Source organism: Oncorhynchus keta, chromosome 1 (genome assembly GCF_023373465.1).
Source record: "Oncorhynchus keta strain PuntledgeMale-10-30-2019 chromosome 1, Oket_V2, whole genome shotgun sequence".
NCBI classification, from domain to species: domain Eukaryota; kingdom Metazoa; phylum Chordata; class Actinopteri; order Salmoniformes; family Salmonidae; genus Oncorhynchus; species Oncorhynchus keta.
Window position 1 is genome coordinate 56241596 of NC_068421.1, and position 17301 is coordinate 56258896.

Sequence of the window (17301 nt, forward strand, 5' to 3'; positions counted from 1 at the left end):
CCTGTATACCGGCTGCATCTCTTGGGCGATGCCGACCAAAACTCCAGATGGGAAGCGATCAAACTCCAGCTCCCTGATGTTGCTCCTGTACTTCAGATCTACATCCAGCAGTACAATACACTGCAGATCTGAAACAAAGAGTTCAATACATTTTTACTCAGAAATTCAAACGTATTGCGTATCCCCTTGAGTAGCAGATTACTTTGGCCATACATCATAACAGCCAAAATGATCAGCTATGAAATTATTCTGATTATTGTCTGATACCAATGTGTTTTTAGCCATCATCTGATACCGATATAACGGCTGATATATCATGCATCTCTAATCATAGCTCTGATGTAGGCCCTGTTTCTGGGTAGCTCCCACCGCCAGGGACCTCATGATACGATATTACCACGGTACTTAGGTGCCGATACAATATGTATTGCGATTCTCACGATTCTATATGTATTGTGATTTTATTGCTATTTGATGTTCCAAACATATTGCTCATCATACGTCTGCTGCAGAGGGACAAGAAAGAGCCATGAGAAGACGAGTTTTGAACAGTCGTGGAAATAAAAGTCCTGAAAACAATTGGTCTCCTTGTTTAAAAAGCATGTGTAGAACAAGCTATGAAGGAAACATACTGGAGTTATGGTGCAGGTAGAGCCAACTCGCCCCAAAATAATATTGTGATAGTTAAAACAATATCCCGACAGTATCGATTTTTCCCCCATCACTAATAGCCAGGAAGCAGCACTCTGTGGACACAGTCACCCCAGTTACCAGGAAATACAGACTCCTCTGTTCATTGTTTCACCTTCCTGTGTTTTGCTGGTTGGCATGGCAGTGAAAAGTAAGGACATTCTTAGGGTGCTGGACTGCTGTGCAATGGACAAAATACTGTGCCAATCTGGATTTATAGAGGGGTGTCAATCTGAAAACCATGCATTGGGTATTGGCATCTCGAACTGCTAAAATCTAACAGCTACTCTAAAGGTGCCCCTCACAATTGTGTATACTGTAACATACAGTTAACGAGTGTTATAGTAAAATAGTAACCTTAAAGTGCAAAAAGAAAGTATCTAGATACTCGATGTGCCTCCAAAAAAGTCCTCTGGATGTTAAAAAAAAACAAAAACAGATCTAGACCACGTACGCAGATGGTCCAAAAAGCCCGTAGTCTAAGAAAGCAATCTCGGTATGACCCCTGATGGTTCAAGAAAGCTATGTGGTTCCAAGAACCGAATTGCTAACCAACCTCCAAGAAGGAAATGCAGGTACAAGAAGAAGTAAGTTCCAAATCTAGATTGGTGATTTGATGGGAAAACCACATGATCTATTGGTGCGAGCAGTGGTGTAGTACAATTTGTTTAGGTGAAAATAAATACCGACAAATGTAGCCAATTGAATAGGCCATCATCATAGAATATGCATAAAAGACATCCTCCAATTGCAACATCTGGTATATTGGACTGAAATGTGTATATGGGAAAGTATTCAGACCCCTTGACTTTTCCCACCTTATCTACATAAATATTCAGACCCTTTGCTATGAGACCCGAAATTGAGCTCAGGTGCATCCTGTTTCCATTGATCCTCCTTGAGATGTCTTTACAACTTGATTGGAGTCCACCTGTGGTAAATTCAATTGATTGGACATGATTTGGAAAGGCACACACCTGTATATATACACAGTTGAAGTTAGAAGTTAACATACACTGAGGTTGGAGTCATCAAAACTCATTTTTCAACCAGTCCACAAATTTCTTGTTAACCAACTATAGTTTTGGGAAGTCGGTTAGGACATCTACTTTGTGCATGACACAAGTAATTTTTCCAAAAATGGTTTACAGACAGATTATTTCACTTATAATTCACTGCATCACAATTCCAGTGGGTCAGAAGTTTACATACACTAAGTTGACTGTGCCTTTAAACAGCTTGGAAAATTACAGAAAATTATGTCATGGCTTTAGAAACTTCTGATAGGCTAATTGTTCATTTGAGTCAATAGGAGGTGTACCCGTGGATGTATTTCAAGGCCTACCTTCAAAGTCAGTGACTCTTTGCTTGACATCATGAAAAAAATAAAAATAAATCAGCCAAGACCTAAGAAAAAAAATGCAGACCTCCACAAGTCTGGTTCATCCTTGGGAGCAATTTCCAAACTCCTGAAGGTACCACGTTAATCTGTACAAACAATAGTATGCAAGTATAAACACCATGGGACCAGCCGTCATACAGCTCAGGAAGGAGACGCGTTCTGTCTCCTAGAATGTACTTTGGTGCAAAAAAGTTCAAATCAATCCCAGAACAGCAGCAAAGGACCTGGTGAAGATGCTGGAGGAAACAGGTACAAAAGTATCTACAGTGCCTTGCGAAAGTATTCAGGCCCCTTGAACTTTGCGACCTTTTGCCACATTTCAGGCTTCAAACATAAAGATATAAACCTGTATTTTTTTGTGAATAATCAACAACAAGTGGGACACAATCATGAAGTGGAACGACATTTATTGGATATTTCAAACTTTTTTAACAAATCAAAAACTGAAAAATTGAGCGTGCAAAATTATTCAGCCCCTTTACTTTCAGTGCAGCAAACTCTCTCCAGAAGTTCAGTGAGGATCTCTGACAATCTTGACCTAAATGACTAATGATGATAAATACAATCCACCTGTGTGTAATCAAGTCTCCGTAGAAATGCACCTGCACTGTGATAGTATCAGAGGTCCGTTAAAAGCGCAGAGAGCATCATGAAGAACAAGGAACACACCAGGCAGGTCCGAGATACTGTTGTGAAGAAATTTAAAGCCGGATTTGGATACAAAAAGATTTCCCAAGCTTTAAACATCCCAAGGAGCACTGAGCACTGGCCGTCCCTCTAAACTTTCAGCTCATACAAGGAGAAGACTGATCAGAGATGCAGCCAAGAGACCCATGATCACTCTGGATGAACTGCAGAGATCTACAGCTGAGGTGGGAGACTCTGTCCATAGGACAACAATCAGTCGTATATTGCACAAATCTGGCCTTTATGGAAGAGTGGCAAGAAGAAAGCCATTTCTTAAAGATATCCATAAAAAGTGTAGTTTAAAGTTTGCCACAAGCCACCTGGGAGACACACCAAACATGTGGAAGAAGGTGCTCTGGTCAGATGAAACCAAAATGGAACTTTTTGGCAACAATGCAAAACGTTATGTTTGGCGTAAAAGCAACACAGCTCATCACCCTGAACACACCATCACCACTGTCAAACATGGTGGTGGCAGCATCATGGTTTGGGCCTGCTTTTCTTCAGCAGGGACAGGGAAGATGGTTAAAATTGATGGGAAGATGGATGGAGCCAAATACAGGACCATTCTGGAAGAAAACCTGATGGAGTCTGCAAAAGACCTGAGACTGGGATGGAGATTTGTCTTCCAACAAGACAATGATCCAAAACATAAAGCAAAATTTACAATGGAATGGTTCAAAAATAAACATATCCAGGTGATAGAATGGCCAAGTCAATGTCCAGACCTGAATCCAATCGAGAATCTGTGGAAAGAACTGAAAACTGCTGTTCACAAATGCTCTCCATCCAACCTCACTGAGCTCGAGCTGTTTTGCAAGGAGGAATGGGAAAAAATTTCAGTCTCTCGAAGTGCAAAACTGATAGAGACATACCCCAAGCGACTTACAACTGTAATCGCAGCAAAAGGTGGCGCTACAAAGTATTAACTTAAGGGGGCTGAATAATTTTGCAAGCCCAATTTTTCATTTTTTGATTTGTTAAAAAAGTTTGAAATATCCAATAAATTTCGTTCCACTTCATGATTGTGTCCCACTTGTTGTTGATTCTTCACAAAAAAATACAGTTTTATATCTTTATGTTTGAAGCCTGAAATGTGGCAAAAGGTCAAAGTTCAAGGGGGCCGAATACTTTCTCAAGGCACTGTATATCCACAGTAAAACAAGTCCTATATCGATATAACCTGAAAGGCCTCTCAGCAAGGAAGAAGCCACTGCTTTTTAAGTTTATCTTTTTAATTTAGATTTTGGATAGAATTTTGATTAACTACATGACAATGATTGAGATACCAAGACATCCTTATAAATTAAATTAAACTATACTGTGAAAATGTGCATCTCAAAGATTGTTAGAAATGGTAAGATAAATTGGCATTCCACGTGAGAAAGGAGCAGGAGAATGTTTTTTTTAACCTGACCCGACCAATCTTCTGGGTATCTTGATCTCTGGCTCCCTCGAGTCATTTGTGTCTTATTTCATCAAAACAGATCGATTAAAGCATCAGACAAGCTCAATGCATATAGTTGATGTTATTAAAACTAGAGGTTGGCCGATTAATTAGGGCCAATTTTAAGTTTTCTTAACAATCGGAAATCGGCCTTTTCGGATGCCAATTATGGCCGATTAAACTGCAATCCACGAGGAAACTACGTGGCAGGATGACTACCTGTTAAGTGAGTGCAGCGTCAAAAGGACCTTGTGGCTGCAAGGAGCCAAGGTAAGTTCCTAGCTAGCATTATACATATCTTATAAAAAACAATCAATCTTCACAATCACTAGTTAACTCCACATGGTTGATGATATTACTAGGTTAACTAGTTTCTCCTTTGTTGCATATAATCATTGAGGTGCCTGTTAATTTATCATCGAATCACAGCCTACTTCAACTTCACCAAACAAGTGATGATTTAACAAAAGCGCATTGCTGAAAAAAGCACAATCTTTGCACAAATTTACCTAACCATAAACATCAATGCCTTTCTTAAAATCAATACACAGAAGTATATATTTTTAAACATGCATATATCGTTAAAATAATTCATGATAGCATGCAAAATTAACTAGGAAAATGGTGTCACTTCTGTTGCGTTCAGTGCAAGCAGAGGCAGGGTATATGCAGCAGTTTGGGCCGCCTGGCTCGTTGCGAACTGTGAACTAATTTGCTTCTGTAACCGTGAAAGCCTTGGTTTCATGCATGTTAATATCAGAAGCCTCCTCCCTAAGTTTGTTCTATTCACTGCTTTAGCACACTCCGCCAATGCTAATGTCCTAGCCGTGTCTTAATCCTGGCTTAGGAAGGCCACCAAAAATTCTGAAATTTCCATCCAACTACAACATTTTCCGACAAGATCAAACTGCCAAAGGGGGCAGAGTTGCAATCTACTGCAGAGATAGCATGCAGACTTCTGTCATACTATCCAGGTCTGTGCCCAAACAAATCAAACTACTACTTTTAAAAGTCAACCTTTTCAGAAACAAGTCTCACCGTTGCCGCTTGTTATAGACCCCCCACAGCCGCCAGCTGTGCCCTGGACACCATATGTGAATTGATTAACCCCCATCTAGCTTCAGAGCTCGTACTGTTAAGTGACTTAAACTGGGATATGCTTAACACCTCGGCCGTCCTACAATCTAAGCTAGATGCCCTCAATCTCACACAAATTATCAAGGAACCTACCAGGTACAACCCTAAATCCGTAACCATGGGCACCCTCTGAGATATCATCCTGACCAACTTGCCCTCTAAACACACCTCTGCGTCTTCAACCAGGATCTCAGCCTCATTGACCGCTTCCGTAATGGGTCTGCGGTCAAACGACCACCCCCCATCACTGTCAAACGCTCCTATTGACCTCATCCCGTCAGTAGAGGATGCCTGGTTGCTCTTTAAAAGTGCTTTCCTCACCATCTTAAATAAGCATTCCCCATTCAAAAAATGTAGAACTAAGAACAGATATAGCCCTTGGTTCACCCCAGACTTGACTGCCCTTGACCAGCACAAAAACATCCTGTGGCATCCCCCCGCTTCTCCTTCACCCAAATCCATACAGCTGATGCTCTGGAAGATCACACTACGGCGTAGTGTGTTACGAATGGTTTTCTTTGAGACTGTGGTCCCAGGTCTCTTCAGGTCATTGACCAGGTCCTGCTGTGTAGTTCTGGGCTGATCCCTCACCTTCCTCATGATCATTGATGCCCCACGAGGTGAGATCTTGCATGGAGCCCCTGACCGAGGGTGATTGACCGTCATCTTTAACTTCTTCCATTTTCTAATAAATGTGCCAACAGTTGTTGCCTTCTCACCAAGCTGCTTGCCTATTGTCCTGTAGCCCATCCCAGCCTTGTGCAGGTCTACAATTTTATCCCTGATGTCCTTACACAGCTCTCTAGTCTTGGCCATTGTGGAGAGATTGGAGTCTGTTTGATTGAATATGTGGACAGGTGTCTTTTATACAGGTAACGAGTTCAAACAGGTGCAGTTAATACAGGTAATGAGTGGAGAACATGAGGGCTTCTTAAAGAAAAACGAACAGGTCTGTGAGAGCCGGAATTCTTACTGGTTGGTAGGTGATCAAATACTTATTTCATGCAATAAAATGCAAATTAATTACTTAAAAATCATACAATGTGATTTTCTGGATTTTTGTTTTAGATTCCGTCTCTCACAGTTGAAGTGTACCTATGATAAAAATTACAGACCTCTACATGCTTTGTAAGTAGGAACACCTGCAAAATCGGCAGTGTTTAAAATACTTGTTCTCCCCACTGTATATTTATATTTATTTAAAGAAAACAATAAAAAAATGTTTTTAAATTATACATTAAAAAAAAAAGTCAGATTAAGCAGTATCGGCATTTTTTGTATTGGCATTTTTTGGTCCATTTTTGGTCCTGGAGCAGAAGGGCAAAAGCTTGCTTGATCTTGATTTTCAGTATGAATACAGACCGTGAAAGCGGGCCTCACGATCCTTCTGACTTTTTGGGTTTTAAGCAGTAGGTGTCAGAAAAGTTACCTTTTCGGCGTTGAAAAATCATAATCGGTCGACCTCTAATTAAAACACACAGGGTGTGTCTATATAAGGATGAACCCACCTTTTAAAATTTCAACGAATCAATTGGTCAAAAGAACCGACGACTTTCAGTCGAGCAAGATATTTTTTTTGGTCTGGGACAGACTGCTACACGCTTTGTTGACACAGGTATAAGGCCCTCTCCCGCCCTCCTTTCGGCAAATCCGACCAGAACTCCATCTTGCTTCTCCCCGCCTAAAAATAGCGTTTTGATCATGTGACTGTAATATATTCCGGGTTGCCTCTGGAGATAACATAAATGAATACGCCGACTCAGTCACCGGATAAAAAAATAATAATGCATAGATGTGATACCGAGTGTCTTTCAAAACGTTCACGAATCAAAAACCATGGATTGATATCAGCCTTGTAGGAAAACTGAAAGAGGGAGGCTGCTTATAAATAGGGCACGGTGACCGGGGACAATAGTGTTGTTAACCAATATAAATAGTGTTGTTAACCAATATAAATACGACCTATGAAGACCGATCAAGATGGTGAAACAAGTATAGGGACAAAGTGGAGGAGCAATTCAGCGAGTCGGACACAAAGCGTATGTGGCAGGGGCTCCTAATGTTCACTGATTACAAAAAGAATGCCAGCCACATTGCCGTCACCAACGCTACCCTACCGGATATGCTAAACACATTTTTCCCACAAGTTGAGCACAATGAAGCTGAGCTGCCAAGGCAAGTCTCCGATGACAATGTGGGCTACATACTCAGTCTCCACTGAGGATGTATGTAAGTCATTCAAACGTGTTAACCCTCGCAAGGCTGCTGGCATCCCTAGCCGTGCCCTCAGAGCATTTGCAGACCAGCTGGCAGTTGTGTTCTGACCTTTTCAATCTCCCTAGCTCAGGGCGCTATACTCACCTGCTTCAAGATGTCCACCATCATCCCTGTGTCCAAGAAAGGGAAAGTAACTGAACGACTACCGAGCAGTAGCACTCGCTTCTGTCATTATAAAGTACTTTGAGGCTAGTCAAAGACCATATCACCTCCTCCCTCACAACGCAATCGCCATTGCACTGCACATTGCCATTACCCAACCGGACAAAAGGAATGGATATGTGATGATGCTGTTCATCGACTACAGCTCGGCCTTCAATGCCATAGTGCGCAATAAGCTCATTACAATGCTCACGGCCCTGGGTCTGAACTCCTCCCTATACTCCTTCAAAGGAAAATTCAAACAGAGAGATATGGGGACTCTTTTATTCCAAGAGACATTTGGCTGTATAATAGATCATCTGTTGGTCCCTCGGGTATACAGCATATTGCACTTTCACTATAAATGTGTAGCTACAGCACATTGAATGAATTATTTTGTGTCGTTTCTGTGGTTTCATGTTTTATTTACTGTTTTCTTAAGCACATGACCAAAGGATTATTCCCCTGACGGGATAATAACGTTGATCTGAATCTGATTTGTAAAATGACAGACGTGTGACATCTGCACATAACTTCTTTACAAACTATTTATGAGTATGCCTCTTGTTTGTTCCTCCACATACTGCTTGTCCATACGTCAGCACATGGTAGCAGGCCTATTGGTGCCGTGGTGGTGGTGCCAGCTGCAGGGAGAGGAGCTGTTCTGTCATCTGAGGGAACAGAGGTAGCTGAGGACCTGTGATCGGGAACTGTCAGTGTTGCGGAGATCAGGCCTGGACCTGGGGACAGGGCAGGGAGGGAGCCGTCAAGGTTGTGGTGCTGGCTGCAAGCTAGTGGCCAGAACAGATGAGGGAGCTGGATTAGGATATTCACCTATGTCAACTTGCATTGTTGTCAGGCCTATTGATTGTGATAGTTGCTGCAGCTTTTGAAAAAAAAAAAAATGCACCAATGCTTGTTTTGTCGTCATTATGTCTATGACAGCTGGCCAGCTGTCCAAAAATGTACCTCTGCTAACCGTGCATGCTGCAAAGTGATGAAATGATGACAAATCTAAGGATTCATTTTTTTACGTTCTGATTGATCAAAAAGTAGCCAAGCCTCTGACGGGCCTCTGCAGTGCACACATGTAGCCAAGTAGCCAAGTAGCCAAGCCTCTGACGGGCCTCTGCAGTACACACATGTAGCCAAGTAGCCAAGTAGCCAAGCCTCTGACGGGCCTCTGCAGTGCACACATGTAGCCAAGTAGCCAAGTAGCCAAGTAGCCAAGTAGCCAAGTAGCCAAGCCTCTGACGGGCCTCTGCAGTGCACACATGTAGCCAAGTAGACAAATAGCCAAGTAGCCAAGTAACCAAGCCTCTGACGGGCCTCTGCAGTGCACACATGTAGCCTACAGTTCATCATTCTCACCACTGCCGAGAGAAGACTGGGAAGAAACCACCATTTACCTACCTCTAGGCTGCTATAAATATTTATCTGGTTTGTCATACTATAATTTTTCATGGAATTTTAGTGGTAACTTATTTATAATTTATATTTAATTATCAGAATACATTTACCAGCTCCGCGTATTCTCAAATTGAAAAAAGTGAGGGAAAGCCGCACCCCTGGGTGCGAGACCCGTTTTCTGATTTCTAGACCATTTAAGGACTTCAAGGACTCTTTTCCAAAAACCTTCTCAGATCAATTTATTGGATCAATAATGTTAATTAGGGTGAGGGGTTTGACAACCATGACACTGAGTATCTATAACACAAAGTAAGACACCAGTGATGTGTCGGTATTGAACCCAACCCAGCTCACTGTTTTTCAAGCCAATATAATCTAGGCCTATCTACAGTACAAGCAATCGCTGCTAAAGTCAAGCAAGAAAAACGTGATTCCAGTTAACAATACTAACAAATAACAGAACAAGAAATAGTTTTCCAGTTTTCTTGCTTCTTGAGGTCAGACAGTGGCATGCATGCACTATAATCAAATGTGTCTCTTTCCCAATCTGATGGTTGAAGTCGCAATGGAAAGGCCAACCCAACTTGGGGCCCTGGCCTGGAGAGGCCAGCACTGCACAGACAATGGCCCTGTACATGGAAAAAGGAAAACAAGTGTCCTAAACTAAGTCTGTTGAAACAAGAACAATGCTGGGTAACTGGGCTAGAGCAGGGCCTCCACGGAGACCTTGGCCAGAGAGATATTTTAGGGTCGGTCTCTGTCAAAACAAGCAGCGGAAACTAAACTGTCTGCAGAGTGTCAACCATTTTCTCCCCTGCTCTTTAAACAAGGAAGTCCCCTTCAAAATGCCTTCATGTGTTGCGTTAGCAGAGGGAGGTTGGCGGCGAGTCATGCCCCGCCGGCTAATGCTGACTTTGTTCGTTCTGAGGGGGCTTAACGGCCTGCTTTGGAACAGGGGAAAGCAGGAAGAGAGTCTTCGGCTGATACATGATTGTGCTAAGCTATAATATAACCACATAAATCATGAAGGCCCACACAGGCAGAGCCACATTCACGCACACTCTCCCATCGCCACTTCTCTTTAACGGTCAATGACAGCTATTATGAGACCATTTAATGCTGACAGGCAGTGCAGAAACAAATGTGATTTGGACATGAACTGCAAGAGGTCAAATTCCCAATTAATACCGATAGGGCAATGCAGGGTGACATTTGACCATATCGGAGGAGCTGGAGGCTCTCTGGCCGGTGCCTCGGGGGTAACGTTACAGTGCACGATAACAGAATGTTTGCGTTTGGCCAACTCAGATTAATTTCACCAGGCCTAGTTTACCCGGAGGGAGAGACCAATTCCCGAACCGGAGGGATCACTGCAGGGTTCGCTGCCACAGACCACCTCTGGCGACCAGCCGAGCGTGCGGACCAGCAAAGACCGTCTCCACGGTCCAGGATTCAGCAGGCCATGATAGGGCAGGCGGGCTGGCTGCACAACACTGCTTTGTCTAAATCATGCCTTGAAGGAATGTTGTGTCTGAGGTCAAGTATGTGGCATTGAATGGGGGGAGGGGTGGGTTTTTGTCTATGTCTAATGTGTATTCATGTGATATTTGAGTAACTTAAACATTACTACAAAATCTATGGGCTAAAAGAATCTAGCTAAAAACATTAGCTGACATGGACTGGTTGATCTGGACATTTCTGACCATTTATAAATAGCTCTCTAATGTAATGACAGACATGACAAGAGGAATACTGACAATGCACTACCCAATTTCTAAATTTCTCCTTGTGCATTTTACTATTACAACTTTGAAGAGTAAGTTGAAAGATGGACTGAGTTCTGAACCCTTTAGAACCCATAGCAGCTGTCAACAGTCTTTCTTTAAATTACTATAGCGGCCGCGAACAGCCTTGTTTTTCTAACAGTAATAACTGTATCAATATCGCAAAATTAACTTGCTAACAACCTGTTGTATTTGTGTGGCTGTTGTCATCAATCAGAAACCCGGAAAAAGGGTTTGCGGTCATTTGACTTTTTAAAATAATTGTTTTTACTTAAATTACTCAAAATGGGGCCTCCAATTGGCATAGCGTCGTCTGGGTTAGGGAGGGTTTGGCCGGTAGGGATATCCTTGTCTCATTGCGCACCAGCAACTCCTGTGGCGGGCCGGTCGCAGTGCACGCTAACCAAGGTTGCCAGGTGCACGGTGTTTCCTCCGACACATTGGTGCGACTGGCTTCCGGGTTGCACGCGAGCTGTGTTAAGAAGCAGTGCGGCTTGGTTGTGTTGTGTATTGGAGGAAGCATGACTCTCAACCTTCGTCTTTCCCAAGCCCCTACGGGAGTTGTAGCGATGAGGCAAGATAGTAGCTACTAACATTTGGATACCATGAAAAATGGGATTAAAAAAAAGAAATTACTCAAAATGAAAATGCTGGAGTGGCCACGAATTTTTATTGTGGAAGAAGCTGTAGCTTTGTTGTTGGTTGGTGATATGGCTTCGGACACATCATTGCACTTTGAAAGCGATGATGATGTGGAGGTGAGTGAAATAAGTAAAACAGCAGATACTATATGTTTGCTGTTTTTGATTGATGCTGTGAAACTGTTCTCAGATTAGCAAATCCTGTCATGATCACTTGGTTGGTACACATCAGCGGTGGAGCTTGAATGATTGTTCTCTGTCTCATGGAAATAGTTGCAGTGCTTAGCTGTAAATAATCAGCTAACTAGTTGGTTGTTTTGTCTTGTTTCTACTGATGTAATTCATATGGAAGTGGCCCAAGCTTCTTTCTATAGTTAGTTAGCTAGTCAGTCAGGCAAGAAAAGTTGTGTGGGGGTAAATTTGGGCTGTGCTAGCGAAACGTCAACCTCAGCTGTCACTTTCACTAGCAAGCCATACAGACAACCAGCTAACTAGCCCATGCAATGGAGATGAGTAATTTGTGTTTCTGTTATCATGGTTGCTAGGTACAGTTGCTAGACACCATCTTCTTCCTGTTCGTGGCCATGCACCACATCATGTCCACAGGTAAGGGTTGCCTTAGTTACAAAGATAAATATGAATGTGTAACTTTTTCATAGGTATTTGTGTCATCTTTGTAATCTTTTACTTTCAACATCCTAAATAAATAACAATAGTTGATGTTAGAGGTCGACCGATTAATCGGAATGGCCGATTTCAAGTTTTCATAACAATCGGTAATCTGCATTTTTGGACACCGATTGTGGCCAATTACATTGCACTCCACGAGGAGACTGCATGGCAGACTGACCACCTGTTACACGAGTGCAGCAAGGTGCCAAGGTAATTTGATAGCTAGCATTAAACTTATCTTATAAAAAAACAAATCAAACATAATCACAGGTTAAACTAGTAATATCAACCATGTGTAGTTTATCTAGCTTGTCCTGCTTTGCATATAATCAATGCGGTGCCTATTAATTTATCATCGAATCACAGTCAACTTCGCCAAACGGGTGATGATTTAACAAGCGCATTTGCGAAAAAAGCACTGTCGTGGCATCAATGTGTACCTAACCATAAACATCAACACCTTTCTTAAAATCAATACACAAGTCCATTTTTTGAACCTGCATATTTAGTTAATATTGACTGCTAACATGAATTTATTTTAACTAGGGAAATTGTGTCACTTCTCTTGCGTTCTGTGCAAGCAGAGTCAGGGTATATGCACCAGTTTGGGCCACCTGGCTCGTTTTGAACTGTGTGAAGACCATTTATTCCTAACAAAGACCGTAATTAATTTGCTAGAATTTTACATAATTATGACATAATATTGAAGGTTGTGTAATGTAAAAGCAGTATTTAGACTTAGGGTTGCCGCCCGTTCGATAAAATACGGAACGGTTCCGTATTTCACTGAAAGAATAAACGTTCTGTTTTCGAAATAATGGTTTCCGGATTTGACCTTATTACGACCTAAGGCTCGTATTTCTGTGTGTTTATTATATTCTAATTAAGTCTATGATTTGATATTTGATAGAGCAGTCTGAGTGGTGGTGGGCAGCAGCAGACTCGTAAGCATTCATTCAAACAGCACTTTCCTGCGTTTACCAGCAGCTCTTCGCTGTGCTTCAAGCATTGCGAAGTTTATGACTTCAAGCCTATCAACTCCCGAGATTAGGCGGGCAATACTAAAGTGCAATACAAACAGTTTAGAGAGAAAAAGTTCTATAATAAGTACAACCTAAAACTTCTTACCTGGGAATATTGAAGGCTCATGTTAAAAGGAACCACCAGCTTTCATATGTTCTCATGTTCTGAGCAAGGAACTTAAACTTTTTTACATGGCACATATTGCACTTTTACTTTCTTCTCCAATACTGTGTTTTTACATTATTTAAACCAAATTGAACGTGTTTCATTATTTATTTGAGACTAAATTGATTTTATTGATTTATTATATTAAGTTAAAATAAGTGTTCATTCAGTATTGTTGTAATTGTCTTCATTACAAATATATAAAAATCATCCAATTAATCGTTATCGGCTTTTTTTGGTCCTCCAATAATTGGTATCGGCAATGAAAAATCATAATCGGTCGACCTCTAGTTGATGTGTTGAATCTGTAAACCGTTGTGCCACATACTATTGACCAATAGTATGTGACCAAATACTTATTTTCCACCATAATTTGCAAATAAATTCATTAAAAATCCTACAATGTGATTTTCTGGATTTTGTTTTCTAATTTTGGCTGTCATAGTTGAAGTGTACCTATGATGAAAATTACAGGCCTCTCTCATCTTTTTAAGTGGGAGAACTTGCACAATTGGTGGCTGACTAAATACTTTTTTGCCCCACTGTACTTTGACTTCTTACCATATATTACCAAATAAATCTGACCATGGGTCTTGAAGTATGTGTACCCTATATTGCCTTTTTGGTTATAATCTGGCCCATCTATGAACATATTCTTGTGTAATCTATCCCGTAGGATTATCCATTAGTCATACATATGCACACCGTGAACTGAGAAACAATCTGGCTGCTATGGACTTCATAAAATCATTTTGATTGATTGATTGATTGATTGAAAGTGCTGTATAGCATCACGAAGATACTGTTTACACTGTGTGTGTGTGTGTGTGTGTGTGTGTGTGTGTGTGTGTGTGTGTGTGTGTGTGTGTGTGTGTGTGTGTGTGTGTGTGTGTGTGTGTGTGTGTGTGTGTGTGTGTGTGTGTGTGTGTGTGTGTGTGTGTGTGTGTGTGTGTGTAATGGGAGGCGTGTAACTATCATACAATTGATTATAGAAACCTCTAAGAGGTGATAATTAGGAAGAGAATATGTGTATGGTTGAGAAAAAGACAGGAAGGAAGAGATGATGATCCTGACAAATTGTATCCTATTTGTTGTCCGCTCCTTTCTATCGCTCTCTCCCCGTTAGTCTGTTCCTCTAGGTCAGTGAAAGCAAGGGAAGTGATATGGAGACTCAGGGTTAAGCAGCAGAAGGCATGGAGGATGAGCAGTTATGAGATGATCAGAGGGAGAGGAGTGAGAGGAGGGAAGAGATGGAGGGAGGGAGAGGAGGCAGCAGAGGGAGAGGAGTGAGAGGGAGAGGAGGCAGCACAACTGAGAGGGTAGCCTACATTTCCATGGAGGGCATCTGCCCCAATTCCCACCATTCACCCTTGTGCCACATACCCTGGGCCTAAAATGACAGTAGCAGGGGTTTTTGAGTTGTTTTAAAAGTGGTAGGAGTCAGTTTATGTATGTTCAGATCTAGTGTTTAAAAAAATTGACACCGAGTGTCTTTACACAATGGAAGACAAAATTAGTGTTATTTCTATTGACATGAATGTGGTGTCATATTAAATAGGTTGTGCTCTTTAAAACTAAGTTAACTTGTATTTGTAATTTGTTCTTTGTTTTTGAGCTGTGTCTGAAATGTGTGAGGAAACAAGCTTAATCTTACATTCTCAGTAATCCACAGCAACATTCTAGAATTCTACTGGGGTCTAAAGGGTAAGAAAACACCCCGCGCCCCACAGTTTGGGAACCACTGACTTAGGGGACATACTGCTTAAGACAGACAGAAAGAATGAAAAATAATAATTTAGTATATTCCAACAATTGTACTGAGTCATCGACCTGCACTCACTTCCTAAACATAATCTATGGCTGATTAGTGATGTGTGGCGTTGTTTTTTGTTGTTGCAAAAAAACTAAAAGATGTGGGTCCAGATAAAAGTTGTGAGGAGGACAAGGACTTTGCAAGTTCTCATCACCCCATGTTCTTGTTACAGGCTGAATTAAAACATGTACACACAATACCCCATAATGACAAAGTGAACATGTGTTTTTAGACATTTTTGCAAATGTATTGAAACTGAAATCTCATTGACATGAGTATCCACATCCCTGAGTCAATACTTTGTAGAAGCACCTTTGGCAGCGATTACAGCTCTGAATCTCTAAGAACTTTCCACACCTGGATTTTGCAACAATTGCCCATTTGTCTTTTCTAAATTCTTCAATTCTGTCAAATTGGCTGTTGATAATTGCTAGACAAGCCAAGCTGAAAGACCTGTCTCTCACACACACACACACACTGCTCTCTCCCACTGTACACTGGACGAGATATAAAATAAAAAAAAGCTATTATTGATCACTGTTGAGTCATGATTACAATGATGACACTTTCTAGTCACCAGTGCATTGGGACCTATCTGAAACTCAGTGTAACTGGGGCAGACAACATTTTGATGGACTAACAGTTTCTCTGTGGAATGGCACAGACTAAAGTCCACTTAAAGAACAGCTTCATACGAACTGCCATAAAGCCCCAGAAAAAATTGCTTTGTGACGTTTTGTTATAATGGTCTGTCTTTGTTGTAGTGAATTTTTTTTATAAATAAGTCTGGCCCAGAATCAGATAGTGGCCACATGACACAGTGAACATTCCAGATCAGGCTGTTTTGAGCCTGCCTAGAGACATTTCATACTACATTGAAAACAATCTCTGGCTTTATTCATGATCAATGGTGTCATTCACACAGCTTCTCAACACAGCCCAGTCCAGCCCATTTCCCAGGCCTCTCAGCCTGTATTGACGGATCTGTTGGATGGGATTTGAAAGCTGGAACAAGCTATTGAATTCTGCGTCCATGGAAATGCCTCGTGACTGCGCTGCAATTCCTTCAAGTTCTCCAGCGGCGGCTCATTTATCCCATCTTAGAAAAACCTGAAGTAGTTTCAGAGCAGCCCATGTAAAATGAGATTTAAGATTCATTTCTTACATTTTGCCCTCCAATCCCTCTTGCTTTGGACAACAACTTAGCATGCCACTGGGCTATGGGCAAAAAAATAATTGATGGGGGGGGGGTTCTCAGTAAGGCTCTCAACTTACTGTTGCGAGTTAGAATAGCAGAATACACAAGGTTAATTCAAAATGTAGCTGTGCATCAGCAGTTTTTATTTTGTTATGTCAGTCACTGATAGTCACTCAATTAGCCCATGACAGCTAACATATTTTAGACTGGTAAGTTAGTCTAGCGGCCAGCTATCTACACTTAGTAATCATGGTCAATTTACTGTCCGGGGGTCCCCCAATAATTTTCTTAGTCAGTCTCACTCGGATAGCATATTAAAAACTGCAAACTTTTATCTTCAACTTATGGCAAAATGTGTAGAATTGCCTGAAATTAGTTATAAAACTGCAAAATCCCCACGGCAAAACGTAAAAATTACCTCCACTGTCAAGAGGGGAGCCGCTAAAATGTGTTGCTCGCAGTGTGTGTGTGTGTGGGGGGATGTTGGTACGCAGATCCTTGAGCAACTGCGGCCCCTCACGGTGAGTTCAGCTTTTTTGTGGCCCCCTATCCCGTCAAAGTTGACCAGGCCTAACAACTGTCTAGGTACTAAACAGGCTCCATCTGTCTTCTATCATATTGATTATAGATGAAAAATGGCACAACTGCCACCTCAAACAGCTGTTGCCCAACCACTTTCACACTAACAAAGTACTTCACACAGACTCCGTTCTCTTGCTCTATTAAAAAAGGCCAGGTTGAAAAGGAAGGGAGACAGGTGTGGTTGAGGCCAGGGCGACAGTCAGGTCAGAACATGTTGGAGACCACCCCTGGG

At 41.6% G+C, this 17301-nt stretch overlaps 1 pseudogene; it reads right to left on the bottom strand.

Moving 5' to 3' along the window:
- The window catches only part of LOC118398767 (xyloside xylosyltransferase 1-like), a 55292-nt pseudogene that overhangs the window by 27016 nt on the left and 10975 nt on the right, over positions 1 to 17301 (bottom strand).